The sequence below is a fragment of the Babylonia areolata genome, chromosome 8 (assembly GCF_041734735.1).
Source record: "Babylonia areolata isolate BAREFJ2019XMU chromosome 8, ASM4173473v1, whole genome shotgun sequence".
Classification (NCBI taxonomy): domain Eukaryota; kingdom Metazoa; phylum Mollusca; class Gastropoda; order Neogastropoda; family Buccinidae; genus Babylonia; species Babylonia areolata.
This window is the reverse complement of record NC_134883.1, coordinates 8877313-8892312: the sequence shown is the minus strand read 5'-3', so window position 1 is coordinate 8892312 and position 15000 is coordinate 8877313. Positions and strand designations below refer to the sequence as shown.

The 15000-nt window shown below is 43.7% G+C and overlaps 1 protein-coding gene and 2 long non-coding RNA genes across 6 annotated transcripts in view; 2 read left to right on the top strand and 1 right to left on the bottom strand.

The window, feature by feature from the left end:
* Positions 1-4675, bottom strand: part of LOC143284514 (uncharacterized) — a 106226-nt gene extending 101551 nt beyond the window's left edge. The window contains exon 1 of the long non-coding RNA XR_013055544.1: positions 4325-4675. This is a non-coding gene — a long non-coding RNA (uncharacterized LOC143284514). The remainder of the gene's footprint in view (positions 1-4324) is intronic.
* Positions 1-8949, top strand: part of LOC143284515 (uncharacterized) — a 137763-nt gene extending 128814 nt beyond the window's left edge. For all 4 annotated transcript variants that reach the window (XR_013055557.1, XR_013055558.1, XR_013055556.1 and 1 more), the window contains one exon: positions 7302-8949. This is a non-coding gene — a long non-coding RNA (uncharacterized LOC143284515). The remainder of the gene's footprint in view (positions 1-7301) is intronic.
* The window catches only part of LOC143284962 (putative adenosylhomocysteinase 3), a 339921-nt gene that overhangs the window by 233264 nt on the left and 91657 nt on the right, over positions 1-15000 (top strand). The gene's annotated exons all lie outside the window — the stretch shown is intronic.

The window sequence follows — 15000 nt, the reverse complement described above, 5'->3', positions numbered from 1 at the left end:
GATTTTGACCTCATGGGGAGTTTCCATGAAGGATTCAGCCATGCTCTGTCCTCTGGGATCAGTGCATGTTGAGGAAACATGACAAGGATAACATGATCTGTTAACTCACTCAGTAAGGCCAGTCCTCTCTTCTCCTCTACACAGACCCCTCGGATGTCCAGTGGGTGTCTCAATGACCCAACCTTTAGCTTCCGTCGTCAGAATTGTAGTATTCTTTGTCAACATTCACCTCTTCAGTATAAGAGACTTCCGCTTGCAATATTTTGATGATGGTAATTGGGGTGAAACGCTGTTAACGTCGTCTCTTTCGCTGTTCGTATGGAGAGAGTTAAGCGAAGCCTAAAGGTCTATGCAGTGTGTATCTATCTATCTATCTACACCTGTATCTATATCTATCTATCATATTTATATATGATCTGTTAAAATGGGTATCATACACATCATGATCATGACATGGAGAAGAGTACAAGAACTCAGGAGCAGGTCTGCACAAATGGAATAAATGGAAAGCCAACCCAGGAGAGGGTTGGGGGATGTGAGGGGGGAGGGGCGAGGGGGAGGAGCAGGGGGAGAGGGGGCCAGCAAGAGTGAGGGGAGTTTGTTAGTGTTCTTTTTTTCCTCGCTTTACATTACAATGTTGTTGTTTTTTCTTCTTTTCTTTTCCTTTTTTTTTAATTTTTTATATTTTTTATCCCTTCTTAAGTCTTACAAGTCATATAATAACTCACTTCAAGTACAAGAACTGTAGATGCTCAACCACTGAACACAGAGAGACAGAGTCAGTCAGAGATTCAGAGAATGACAGACCTATTTTATTGTCCATTCAGCAGTTAAGCCCTATAGATTTATAGACAACAGGGGAGTAATGTTTATGATCAGAGGATAAAGACAGAGAGAGAGAGAGAGAGAGAGAGAGAGAGACAGAGAGACAGAGACAGAGAAACAGAGAGTTACAAGTGAGACAGAAATCAAAGAGAAATGTACGGATACAGAAACCAGACATACAGACACACTGAATTAGAGAAACACACACAACTACAATGACAGGAAAGAGCAACGCCCATTTATTATATAATTATTTTCATGATTTCTGTTTTCCACTTCACCAAGTTCTGTGCTTGACTATGTGTGTATACATATGTATGTGTACATAACTACATGCATGTATATGAATGAGTATTGTGTGTGCGTGTGTTTATGTAAGTTTGTGCCTGCCCATGTGAGCGTATGTGTTACTGTTAGGGTAGCTGTTAGATACACATGTATGTTAAAATGTATGTATGCATTGTGTGTGTGTGTGTGTGTGTGTGTGTGTGTGTGTGTGTGTGTGTGTGTGTGTGTGTGTGTGTGTGTGTGTAGTCACATTTCGGTGTGTATATGTAACACTGATGTAATGTTTTATGTTAACAAAAGCGTTATTGTAAAGCACCTAGAGCAGATTCCTGGATAGTGTGCTATACAAGTATCCATTATTTATTATTATTATTATTATTATGCAAAAATTTCGCAATGTATCAAGTTCGTTAGGCAAACTTAGTGTCAAAAAGCATCTCACAAATATAATGAACACAGTCCTTTTCAAAAGCAGCCATTGTGTTGCTGTTGTTGTTTTTATATGACTATACATTCAAAACTACAATGCAAAACCTACACTTTGCCCTATTTCAATTGTAAATGGAATATAATTATTATCATTGTTATTAAGTACTGTAAACCTTTTTCCCCCCAAGTCTAAATAATCAACATAAAACTTCATGAATTAATTCAAATGTTCATTAAAATTACAAAAAAAAAGTGTGTGTGTGTGTGTGTGTGTGTGTGATACTGTGTTGGTGTACTATATTTGTGTGTGTGTGTGTGTGTGTGTGTGTGTGTGTGTGTGTGTGTGTGTGTGTGTGTGTGTGAATGTGTGTGTGTGTGTGTGTGTGTGTGTGTGTGTGTGTGAATGTGTGTGTGTGTGTGTGTGAATGTGTGTGTAACAGAGTGTGCATAAGTATGAATGAATTCATGCATGAGTGAGCAGGAGTGAGCATGTGTGTGAGTGTGTGTGTATATGTGTCTGAGTGTGTATTGGTGTGTGTGACTCTAAAATTTGTAAATGTTACACACATCAAAAAAATCACCATTTCATTAAACACTACTCTTCTCCCCACCCACCCCCCTCGCTGAATTTCAGTGTGATTTACAAACAATGAAACCACATATATATATATATATATATATATATATATATATATATATATATATATATATATATATATACTGATATAGCTGCAATATTATTTATATTCATAAACTTATCCTCCTCCATCCACCCCTCTCCTCAGTCATGTACATGTGTATCTCAATATGAGCAAGCTCTCATATAAATAAATTCATCAGACATATCTTTTTTCCACTCCAGGTTACATACATATGTCTTCTTAACTAACAGTCTGTGAATGAATAAATCATTCCTGGTTATCTCTCTCAGTAAATGTGCGTACAATGTGTGTGTGTGTGTGTGTGTGTGTGTGTGTGTGTGTGTGTGCGTGCGTGCGTGCGTGTGTGTGTGTGTGCGTGTGTGTGTGTGTGTGTGTGAGTGTGTGAGTGTGTGTGTGTGCGTGTGCGTGTACGTGTGTGTGTGTGATAGAGTATGCATTTATAAGCGTGAATGCACACATGCAAGAGTGTGCGTGCATATATATATATATATATATATATATATATATATATATATATATATATATATATATATGTGTGTGTGTGTGTGTGTGTATATATATATATGTGTGTGTGTGTATATATATATACACACACACACATATATGAGTGTGTGTGTGTTAAGACTACCTACGTCATGTGTCTATAGATTGTTTCTTCTGTGTATCAACGTGTGTCACACACAAATTTCACATATGATATAATCATAATGTACATATTTACTTATCACCTGGTATTATCAATAAGTCATTTTATTGTTGTCGTTATCAATGTTTTTTGGTTGTTGTTTTTTTACAATTTCAGGACTGTGATTACATCACCAGAACAATTTTACAATGTGGTAACACTGCAGAATTGTTAGTGTGAACTGTTTTACCTTGTAATTACCATTAAATAATAATGAATCTACTAGTACTATGAGCAATCTTATCACTCTTGCCATGTGGAACTTTCAGAATTAATATAATCTGTTCTGGATTAATCACAATAATTTGGTGTTTCTTGATAATGTGAAATACAAACTGTAATAAGTTTGTATACATGTAATGATGTATTAGAAATAGCATTAAGTCCACAATAAATGTTGTACTTCCAGCACGTCTTATACACACAAATATATGAAAACCTGACACTCCCCCCATAACCCCTTCCCCCCTCCCCTCACCCCCACATAACCACCCTCTCAGTCACATAAACACAAAAGTGTAACACATAATATATACTCACATAACAGTTAACACAGTGTCATACATATGTTACACTGTCACACAACACACACACACATATGCACGCACACACACACACACACACACACATATGCACGCACACACACACACACTTTGAAAACAAGTCTTGAAGAAGAAGATGAGTTTTATTTCACCCAAGGCCCCCAGTCTGCTCTCCAACCCCCCCAGTTCATCACTCTGTGAATATAATGTAATGGGTGTGTGATAACTTCTTTACTTCCAGTAATGATGGGAGTAATGTATCTTCGTTGTTTCTTGCCAAAAAACGTCTACTGGTATTGCCTGTGTTATAACTTATCTGTGAATGTGTTATGCAAGGCACTACAAAAAGTCAACATCGATTTATACTTCGTCAGTTTATCCACTGGTTCAAACATGTTACCCTTGAAGAGCAATGGGCCGAAACAGGAGTCTGGAGGAAAGCTCTGCGTGCTTCGATAATTGTGACGTCAGTCGACTGACTGAGTCAAAGCATAACAGAAAACATAAACAAACTTCCTCCTATCTCCGGAGCCGTCGGATCATTCGACAACACACACACACACTCACACACACCAACAACTCTGGGTCAATGACCAAACATTAATCAAATCATCCACGTTTCCATCGCTGGACACGAATGGAATCGGACCACACGAACCGCTTTGGGATCACCGTTTCGGGCCGAGGCAGAAACTGGAACCTCTGGTCAAGGGAATGACATAGTAACCTCGCTGAACCCGAAGAACATACAATGAACACGTGAAACAATCCTCTCTCTCGCTGGCGCGGCTGAAAACGGTGGTTGGTCGGGCACTAAGCGAGGAAACACGTTCACATTTTCGCTGCGAGGGCACGATACAGGCACACAAACATTCACAACAATCGCTACTTACCCTGGACGAACGTTCGATGTCTGATATTTTGTGGTCATACTTGACGTTTCGGTCTCGCTGAGATATAAGCCCAGCTGTCTCCCCGTTCTGTTCCACGTCTTCCGACATTTTGATTGCTTAGGATCACGTGATTAGGCCAGCCAGCGGTGGCGGAGAAAGAAAATGTCGTCTGCTTCGCTTGGCGGGCTGCTTAAAAAAACTGACTCACGCCGCTGACTGACAGTGGTTTGCCGTCATCACAAGTGGTGACTCCAAGTAACACTGGAGTGTGCGTCACTGAAAATGAGAAATGGTACCTGTCGCTAAATAAAGGAAATAAACTGCTGTCACGACCCTACAGACCACAAGGTTGCCCGAGCAAGCACATCAAAAGAGAAGTGCCCGTGTGTCGCCGGCTTGTGGGTCGTGGAGGCGGGAGAAGGGGGGAGGGGGAGAGGGGGGGGGGGGGGGGACATGGGGAGGGTGAGTAGGAGTGTGTGAGTGGGTTGGGGCGAGGGGGAAGGGTTGCGTGTCCGTCCGTTGGTCGATCTGTGGCCGTTTGCGTGTTAGCGCGCGCGCGCACGCGCATGAAAGGGCCTGGGGATGGGATGGGATGGGATTTTCCGCAGCAGACGGCGTCGAGTGTGATGTGTTGTCTGGTCTGCTGGGGTGGATTTTGGCGAAAGTTGGCTATCGGTTATTACTTGTTTAGGAAATGATTTTCTTTGGTGGCCGCGAAACTCCTGCTTCTGCCGTACGGACAGACTTACAGATATGAAAAGATACAAGCCCACACGTATAAACGTGGGAGTAAACGTGTATTGCAGAGTTGCAGCCCGACTGATGAAGAAGAAAAGATACATGTATAGGCTACGTGTGTTTTTAACAAACACTGTGGGAGTGTGCATCACTGGTCGCTAGTCACTGTCAAGTTGCCAGTGAACAGGATTGATGAATGTGTGCAAGGAGTGAGCTGATCACATAGTTCCGCAAACACTGGCGTGGCTTTTTTTTTTTTATACAGATGGTGTCCTCAGTTTTGCGTTAGACACATAGACCATATCTGTATTTATTATATTCGACTTATCAGAGTGAAATATGCGCCGCGGCCTATACTAGTAGTCAAACACATGTCCTGGCTGTGAATACACAACATGCATTTCCGTAATGCCATCTGATCTCAGTGACGAACGAGAAGAAAAGGTTTTCCGTTGTGGATTTTAATAAAGGTATATTGAAAGACTGACGAGCATTGACAAAAGCTGACGTGAGGCGACTGAACTGAACAAAAGATCGAATGACTGACGTTCGTAGTCACAGTGGTTAATGCATGACTTGGGTGTGCATTCACTACTGTCCGGCATCGATTCGACCTGCGGGGAGTATTTCAAGTTGCTGCGACTCGATCAAGTGTTGGCGGGGAGCTTCCAATTCTCTGGAATGATGATATTAGTACGTGTCGACGGAAGACTTTTTTTTTGTCTTTCGAGGCGGTCGCCACCGGGAATGTAATTTACTACTTTTCGTTGTCTTTCATCAAGTCAGTCGTCTCGATCACGGTCTGTCCTGAAGGATTTCGATCGATGTAAGGGGAAGACGGTCGACCGGCTTTTTGTCGGCTTTTTTTTTTTTTTTTTTTTTTTTTTTTTTCCAGTTGTCCTTTTTCTTTTCCCTTTTTTTAGGGGAGGTGGGGATCGGGGGAGGGGCCTGTTGTGCGGGGGTGAAGAGGGGTATGGATTCTTTTTTTTTCTTTAGTTTCTGATCTATACCCGCACGCACGGGACCGCCGCAAAACACACACATCGACACACACACACACACACACACACACTCTCTCTCTCTCTCATTCACACACATGCATACACACACACGCGCGCGCACAAACGCACCGTTCCCTCTCTCTCTCTCTCTGTCTCTCTCTCTCTGTCTGTCTGTCTCTCTCTCTCTCTCTCTGTCATACACACACACACGCTGACACACACACACACAACACACACACGAACACACACATATAAACACACGCGCGCGCACACACACACACACACACACACACACACACACACACATTCGTATGATAGCATACCACATTCCCCGGCCAATCTGACTGCCGGAGGTCCAATTTCAAGTCACGTTCGTCAGTATCAATGAATCGGATATAAATCTTGATGGCCATCAGGTTTCAAAACAAATCACTGAAGCAGATCGCAGCCGGCGATCTGCCACAAGAAAATAACAACAACGACGGTAGTGTGTTGCACTGTTTTATTCTGAGGACTGACCGAAAAAAAAAATAAACTGAACAAAATCCACAGCCACTCCCATCCGACTATTGTTCATCACACCTCCCTCCCCTTCCTCCTTCTCCCTCTGTCACCCAGCATCTGTCTTTCCAAGTCTATTTCCTATTCCTCTCTCTGTCTCTGTCTCTCTGTCTCTGTCTCTCTCTCTCTCTCTCTCTCTCTCTCTCTCTCTCTCTGTCTCTCTCTCTATCTATCCTAATTGCGCGCGCGCACGCGCCACACACACACACACACACACACACACACACACACACACACACACACACACATACAGCACCACCTCCGTACACCCACTTCCACACTCACACACACCAATCCCCACCTCACCGTGACACACTGTCACACACACACACACACACACACACACACACACACACACACACACACACACACACACACCAATCCCCACCTCACACACACACACACTGTGACACACACATACAAACACACAGACACACACACGCACACACACACACACACGCAAACACACACACACACACACACACACACACACACACGCACGCACGCACCACCACCAACACCACCACCACCACTACACAACACACCACACACAAACGCACACTTTTTTTTTTTATTAAAGCTACTACGCACGCTGACATATAATGAACCACTAAAACCACTACGACACTGTGTCAATCAAATCCTCATCAGTCATCAAATCACATCTTCTGTTGCAGGTGGCAGGCAGCCAGCCAGCCAGACAGGCCCACATGCAAGCAGGCCTACAGTCCTTTACCTCTCTCCATACGAACGGCGAAAGAGACGACGTTAACAGCGTTTCACCCCAGTTACCATCATCAAAATATTGCAAGCGGAAGGCTCTTATACTGAAGGGGTGAATGTTGACAAAGAATAACACCAATTCTGACGACGGAAGCTCAAGGTTGGGTCATTCAGACATCCGAGGGGTCTGTGTAGAGGAGAAGAGAGGACTGGCCGTACTGAGTGAGTTAACCTGTGCTGAAAACAGCCAAACCAGCTGTGTATGGAGCCACATATCCATAATAACCAAAATGGATGGACGGATTGTTGGGATAATTCAATCAACCCTCCCAGCAACGAAACCTTCATCAGTCACGACACGAACAAGACCCTTGCACTGAACAGCTTCACCTTAACCCCTTAACTGCCGCTGACATAGATGGATGGGTTAACCCTTCCGGTGGTGAAATCTTCACCACAACAACCCCCACGATCCTTGCACTGAACAGTTTCACCTTAACCCCTTAACTGCTGCTGACAAACAAAACAAAACAACTTGAAAGCCAAACCAAAAAATGTGTTGCGTCAGCCAGTGAATTTAGGACCATCGCCTCAATGAGATAATAGTTACTGAACTCACAGGTCCGAAGACATCTTTCTGTGGACTTCTTCATAATGGGATGGCATTAATAATAATAATAATAATGATGATGATAATAATAATAATAATGATAATAATAATAATTATTATTATATTGATAACAATACTACTAGTACTACTACTACTGCTGCTGCTGCTGCTGCTACTACTACTACTACTACCACTACTATTACTACTGATAATGATGATGCTGATGATTGTGCTTGTGATCATGATGATGATGATAATAATAATGATAATGTTAATAATGATAACAACAACAACAACAACAATAATAATAATAATAAGCACTCATACTATAGCCCTGAATGTTGTGCAGAGACAAAATCAAAGCGCTAACTCATTCACACGTCTCCATAACTAATTATAATTCACAAGAGACGTAAAACAAAATATATAACAGGTACACGCGTGGAGACCGAACATGTTGCAAGTCATTGCCTTTCCAGAAGACAACGAAAAATCCTCACATAGATTAAAAAAAAAAATGTTGACACGATATGGCCAACATGCAATTAGGACATCTTATTTGGGACGTGTTTTTTTTGTTTGTTTGTTTGTTTTTATTTATTTATCTATTTATTTTTTACGAAAGGTTATCATCTTTCAATTTTACGTACATAAAATGACAGTTTAATCTTCAAAGTGGTGAAGTCATGTAAACAACATTGAAACTTTATTATTTTCTGCATTTCATCTGCTGAAGGTCTTTATTTTCCTCTCTCTCTCTCTCTCTCTCTCTCTCTCTCTCTCTCTGTGTGTGTGTGTGTGTGTGTGTGTGTGCGTGCGTGCGTGCGTGCATGCGCGCGTGCGTGCGTGCGTGTGTGTGTGTGTGTGTGTGTGTGTGTGTGTGTGTGTGTGTGCGTGCGTGCGCGTGTCTGCATGTAATCTGCAAGTCTGTATGTTACAGCGGATCAGTTAATGAACAGACTCACAATGAATAAAAAGATTTACCCTCACAATCGGAGTGGTGTGTGTCTGTGTGCGTGTGTGTGCGTGCATGTCTGTGTACGTTTGTGTGTTTGTGCATGTCTGTGTGTGTGTGTGTGTGTGTGTGTTTGTGCGCGCGTGTGCGCACGTGTGTGTGTGCCAGTGTATGTGTGTGTGTGTGCACGCGTATGTGTTGATGTGTGTGTGCATGTGAGTGCGTATGTGTGTGCGCGCGCACGCTTGTTTACTCATACACGTGGGTGCGTGTAGAAATACCCAGGGTCAAGAAAGTCTCCGTTATTGGGTATGCCATCTGTTCTTCTTTTTAGTTATTTATTTATTTATCTATTTATTCGTGTATTTATTCATTTTTCGATCCCTAAACTCACATTCGACCGTTATTGATTATTACAATGAGAAAAATATCCCTAAATGAATACACCCCCCCACGCACACACATACACACAGATATAAATATATATATATATATATATATATATATATATATATCTGTGCGTGTGTGTGTGTGCGCGCGCGCGTGCGTGTTTGTGTTTGTTGTGTGTGTGTGTGTTACAGACAGACAGACAGACAAACAGATAGATAGATAGATAGATAGATAGATAGATAGAGAGATAGAGAGAGAGAGAGATAGATAGATAGATAGATAGACAGACAGACAAACAGATAGATAGATAGATAGACAGATAGATAGACAGACAGACAGATAGATAGATAGATAGATAGATAGATAGACAGATAGATAGAAAGGAATGGAAGTGGGGTAAAAAAAAAAAAGGGAGAACATGATCCGCTAGCATCCATGACCATGTGGGATGGGAGAGGAAGGGTGCGGTGGGAGGAGTGTAGGAAGGAAGGAAGTGAGGGAGGCGGTGGCGGTGGTGGAGTTGGGGGTGGGGTTGTACGATCGATTCTCGAAGAAGTTGTGCTGCGCTAGTTGTAATGGGTTGTATCGAATCGCATTGTATTGCTCTGTAACGTAATGTGCTTGACTGTATTGTGTTCTACCGCATTGCATTGCATGCATCGTATTTGAGTTGTAGTGTGTTTGTTGTACAGTAGAGTGGTGGCCTAGAGGTAACGCGTCCGCCTATAAAAATTATAGGAAGCGAGAGAATCTGAGCGCGATGCTGGTTCGAATCCTGGCAGAGTCGCCAGTATTTTCCTCCCTCTCCACTATAGACCTTGAGTGGTGGTCTGGACGCTAGTCATTCGGATGAGACGATAAACCGAGGTCCTGTGAGCAGCATGGAATTAGCGCACTTAAAAGAACCCACGGCAACAAAAGGGTTGTCCCTGGCAAAATTCTGAAAAAAAAATCCACTTCGATAGGAAAACATTAAAAAAAAACTGCAGGCAGGAAAAAAATACAAAAAAATAGTAGTGTAGAGACGCGCTCTCCGTGGGGAGAGCAGCCCGAATTTCACTCAGAGAAATCTGTTGTGACAAAAAGAGTAATACAGTACAAAACAATACAAAACAATGCAATACAATACAATACGACATGTGGTCACAACGACACTTGGTCACATCGACATGTGGTCACAACGACACGTGGTCACAACGACACGTGGTCACAACACTTGGTCACAACGACACGTGGTCACAACACTTGGTCACAACGACACGTGGTCACAACGACACGTGGTCACAACGACACTTGGTCACAACACTTGGTCACAACGACACGTGGTCACAACACTTGGTCACAACGACACGTGGTCACAACGACACGTGGTCACAACGACACTTGGTCACAACACTTGGTCACAACGACACGTGGTCACAACACTTGGTCACAACACTTGGTCACAACGACACTTGGTCACAACGACACGTGGTCACAACGACACTTGATCACAACACTTGGTCACAACGACACTTGGTCACAACGACATGTGGTCACAACGACACGTGGTCACAACGACACGTGGTCACAACGACACTTGGTCACAACACTTGGTCACAAGGACACTTGGTCACAACGACATGTGGTCACAACGTCAATTGATCACAACACTTGGTCACAACGACACTTGGTCACAACGACACATGGTCACAACGACACGTGGTCACAACGACACTTGGTCACAACGACACTTGATCACAACACTTGGTCACAACGACACTTGGTCACAACGACACATGGTCACAACGACACTTGGTCACAACGACACGTGGTCACAACGACACTTGTTCACAACATTACAACGACACGTGGTCACAACGGCACTTGGTCACAACGACATGTAACACTTGGTCACAACGACACGTGGTCACAACATTACAACGACACGTGGTCACAACGACACTTGGTCACAATGATACGTGGTCACAACGGCACTTGGTCACAACGACACTTGGTCACAACGACACTTTGTCACAACGACACTTGATCACAACACTTGGTCACAACGACACGTGGTCACAACGACACTTGGTCACAACGACACTTGATCACAACACTTGGTCACAACGACACGTGGTCACAACGACACTTTGTCACAACGACACGTTGTCAAAACACTTGGTCACATCGACATGTGGTCACAACGACACTTGGTCACAACGACACGTGGTCACAACACTTAGTCACAACGACACTTGGTCACAACGACACTTGGTCACAACGACACGTGGTCACAACACTTAGTCACAACGACACATGGTCACAACACTTGGTCACAACGACACTTGGTCACATCGACATTGGTCACAACGACACTTGGTCACAACGACACTTGGTCACAACACTTGGTCACAACATCAAACGACACGTGGTCACAACAATACTTGGTCACAACATTACAACGATACCTGGTCACAACGACACTTGGTCACAACGACATGTAACACTTGGTCACAACGACACGTGGTCACAACGACACGTCGACACAACGACACTTGATCACAACGACACTTGGTCACAACGGCACTTGGTCACAACGACACTTGGTCACAACGACACGTGGTCACAACGACACTTGTCCATCACACAACGATTGGTCAAAATACCCATTGGTCAGAATCGTATGACGACATTGTTCTAATTTGATTATTCATATCATATTGGTATAATATTGATTTTCGATACCTGCTAAACTCAATGACCAATGATTATACAAGAGAAAATATCCAATGATCACACGAACACTACATACTAAAATATATCATATGTAAATATAGTGTAAATATATAAACAACTATTGATCATATCTAGTCGTGGTTCGACCGACACGTGGTGTTTAGTGTTGTTGTCACGTCGCTGTGGTTACAGACGACAGACAACGACACTGTACAAGCATAGTAAACGATAGATAGAGAAAAGAAGGAGTAGATAGATAATATAGGACAGACAACGCACAAAGAATTGATAACAAAATTAGTCAACAACACACGACAGAAGAATAATTGTAAGACGACTGAAAGGAACTGAAAATGGTCAAAACAAAAACATGTGTCACACCTGACATGGCATGAGAAGGTCGTGAGATTGTCAAAAACAATGGGACAGTGGCGGGAATGGGTGGGTGTAAACGTACGATCACAAGATTGTGCTCGACAGTTGTAATGTGTACGAACGCATGTTCTCAACGTAAGTCTACGTTGTGTCTACACGCATTGCATTGCAAGCACTTGATTTGATAGGATTGTTGTACATAATGACCTAGGTACAGGCCCTATAATACAGAAGCATGAGAATCTGACGACACTGGTATCAACCGGCATGAACACATATTTTCCCTCAAAGACCTTGATAGCTTGGTCCAACCATCACTTCGTGAACATAAACCGAGTCTGTGACAATGGAATTGCGCACTTAAAGAACACTGCACAACACATGGTCCACTGCCAAAATTCGATAAAAAACCACTTCATCGAAAACATTAACAAAACTGCACGCAGGACACAAATCCCAAAAAAAATTGTCAAGACGACCTCTGGGAGACACGCCAATTTCACTCAGAGAACTTTTGTGCAAAAAGAGTCACAAGACAAAACATACAAACACAAACGACATTGGTCACAACACTTGGTTACAACGACACTTGGTCACATCGACATGTGGTCACAACGACACGTGGTCACAACGACACTTGGTCACAACACTTGGTCACAACGACACTTGGTCACAACGACACAACGACACTTGGTCACAACGACACTTGGTCACAACGACACTTGGTCACAACGACACAACGACACTTGGTCACATCGACATGTGGTCACAACGACACGTGGTCACAACGACACTCTGTCACAACGACACTTGGTCACAACGACACGTGGTCACAACACTGAGTCACAATGACACTTGGTCACAACACTTGGTCACAACGACACTTGGTCACAACACTTGGTTACAACGACACTTGGTCACATCGACATGTGGTCACAACGACACTTGGTCACAACACTTGGTCACAACGACACTTGGTCACAACGACACTTGGTCACAACGACACAACGACACTTGGTCACAACGACACTTGGTCACAACGACACTTGGTCACAACGACACAACGACACTTGGTCACAACGACACTTGGTCACAACGACACGTGGTCACAACGACACTTGGTCATAACGACACTTGGTCACAACGACACTTGGTCACAACGACACAACGACACTTGGTCACAACGACACTTGGTCACAACGACACAACGACACTTGGTCACAACGACACTTGGTCATAACGACACGTGGTCACAACGACACCTGGTCACAACGACACGTGGTCACAACGACACAACGACACTTGGTCACAACGACACGTGGTCACAACGACACTTGGTCACAACGACACGTGGTCACAACGACACGTGGTCACAACAACATGCGGTCACAACACTTAGTCACAACGACACGTGGTCACAACGACACGCGGTCACAACACTTAGTCACAACGACAACGACACGTGGTCACAACGACACTTGGTCACAACGACACTTGGTCACAACACTTAGTCACAACGACACTTGGTCACAACACTTGGTCACAACGACACTTGGTCACAACGACACTTGGTCACAACACTTGGTTACAACGACACTTGGTCACAACGACACGTGGTCACAACGACACTTGGTCACAACGACACGTGGTTACAACGACACTTGGTCACAACACTTAGTCAAAACGACACTTGGTCACAACGACATGCGGTCACAACACTTGGTCACAACACTTGGTCACAACGACACTTGGTCACATCGACACTTGGTCACAAAGTCACTTGGTCACAACGACACGTGGTCACAACGACACGTGGTCACAACACTTAGTCACAACGACACGTGGTCACAACACTTAGTCACAACGACACGTGGTCACAACGACACGTGGTCACAACACTTAGTCACAACGACACTTGGTCACAACGACACTTGGTCACAACACTAAGTCACAACGACACGTGGTCACAACAACACGTGGTCACAACGACACGTGGTCACAACGACACGTGGTCACAACGACACGTGGTCACAACGGCATGCAGTCACCGTGAACAACATGCGGTCACGTCGGCATGCAGCCATGACCACCAACTGGCGATAATTAGCTTGATTCTGTTCGTGGTTTGAGCACATGTCCCCCCCCCCCCCCCCCCCCCCCAGCCCCCCCACGTTGGAGATGTTTGGATTTGCTGACGTCGCCATTGTATCACGGACTGAAATAGAACCATCATAGATATTCCTTGTGACCCCCCCCCCCCCCCCGCCTCCCCCCCCCCCCCACACACACACATATTCTGTTCTATTCCTTTCAATCTACTCTATTCTATTTTAAACTGTAACTGTAATCTCCTCTAAATGTACGCAGTACGTTATACAGAATTCTTCCTTGTGACTTTTTATCTATGTATTTTATCTTCTTCTTTTTTTTTTCTTCTTCTAAATAATAAAACAAGGCGTGTAGGGCTGGTTCTAATTGAATTGTGTTCTAAAGTATCTGCCAGCCAACCTCTCTATACATAGCTCTGTATGTTGCAGCAGCAAGTCATGTTTTGAGAGAGAGAGAGAGAGAGAGATGCTTTTTTTTTTTTTGCGAAGTCGGCGCA